Here is a 1,463-nt window from a genome sequence, read left to right on the forward strand (position 1 = left end):
AGTCTATAGTCTAGTCTATAGTCTAGTCTATAGTCTAGTCTATAGTCTAGTCTATAGTCTAGTCTATGGTCTAGTCTATAGTCTAGTCTATGGTCTAGTCTATGGTCTGGTCTATGGTCTAGTCTATAGTCTAGTCTATAGTCTAGTCTATAGTGTAGTCTATAGTGTAGTCTATAGTGTAGTCTATAGTCTACTCTATAGTCTACTCTATAGTCTAGTCTATAGTCTATTCTATAGTTTAGTCTATAGTCTAGTCTATAGCTTAGTCTAAACACAATTTATACTTGTAAAATCAAAGTAAGTACTAAAGTACATATATTTAATTACTGTTATAAAAAAGCACGAAAAATACAATTTTACATATTTGTGTTCTATGTGTAAGAATACAAAGGGGGAGAAATAACTGTTGACAGACATGGTTTGGTTAAAGTATTAAAATTGCATTTGCATTTTTATCTATTTACTATCATTATAAGGAAAATGACATCAACTTTTGAGGGCACAGTCAAGTCAATAGAAAAGTACACTCAAACTCACACACACACACTTGCAATTACTCTCTATTCAAACAAATAACTGTCTCACTACTAAATGTAAAATGTTGGCAATACTTGTATTTCGGGAGGTGTATAAAAATGTAAAATTGAGTGCATTTTTCAACAATATAATTACGGTAACTAAATGCAAATGTAAAATTAAAAATTAAATAAATAACAAGCAACAACAAAATATTTAAAAAGAAACAAACTATAAAGTACAAAATAAATTGAATTGAAAAATAAAATGAAATGAAATAGAAATTCTAATGAGCAACATGTGCGCTCTAATAGATGTCAATCATTCAACAATTCAAATGTTTGTTCAATTTTTTTGTATACAAATAAATAATGACACTTTACTCTTGTTTGTATGTGTGTAATATTGAAGGAAAAAATGAGGAACGTGGTATTGATCACACACACTCTTCACTCACTTCTCTTTCACTTATTTGTTTTTAACATATACCCATGCAAGACTAATTTTTCACACCTTGTTTTTTTATTTGTAGGAAATTTGAAAAACGTACGAAAAAACACTTAACTGGAAGTTAATTGGAAAAATATGTTTTACAAAAACCTCTCCTATATAATATATAATATTATTTAAAGCTATAGTATTAAATTGTTAAGGGATAATTAAAGAGATTTAGAATGTTGAAAAGTAATAAATTGTTTAAAAATTTAAATGAAATGTGTTAACTTTTTCTAAAATCAGACTTGATACATACAATCTGAAAAAGAAACAAGTTTAGAGACCATATAGTCTTGTCTATAGCTTATTCCATTGTCTAGTCTAGTCCTGTCTGGTCTATAGTGTAGTCTATAGTCTAATCAATAGTCTAGTCTATAGTCTAGTCTATAGTCTAGTCTATAGTCTAGTCTATAGTCTAGTCTATAGTCTAGTCTATAGTCTAGTCTATAGTC

General features: G+C 28.2%; 1 protein-coding gene across 6 annotated transcripts in view; it reads left to right on the top strand.

Annotated features, from left to right (window-relative positions):
• LOC111690008 (probable serine/threonine-protein kinase nek3) overlaps positions 1–1,463 on the top strand; it is a 48,696-nt gene that overhangs the window by 37,164 nt on the left and 10,069 nt on the right. The gene's annotated exons all lie outside the window — the stretch shown is intronic.

This window comes from Lucilia cuprina, chromosome 3, assembly GCF_022045245.1.
Source record: "Lucilia cuprina isolate Lc7/37 chromosome 3, ASM2204524v1, whole genome shotgun sequence".
Classification (NCBI taxonomy): Eukaryota; Metazoa; Arthropoda; class Insecta; order Diptera; family Calliphoridae; genus Lucilia; species Lucilia cuprina.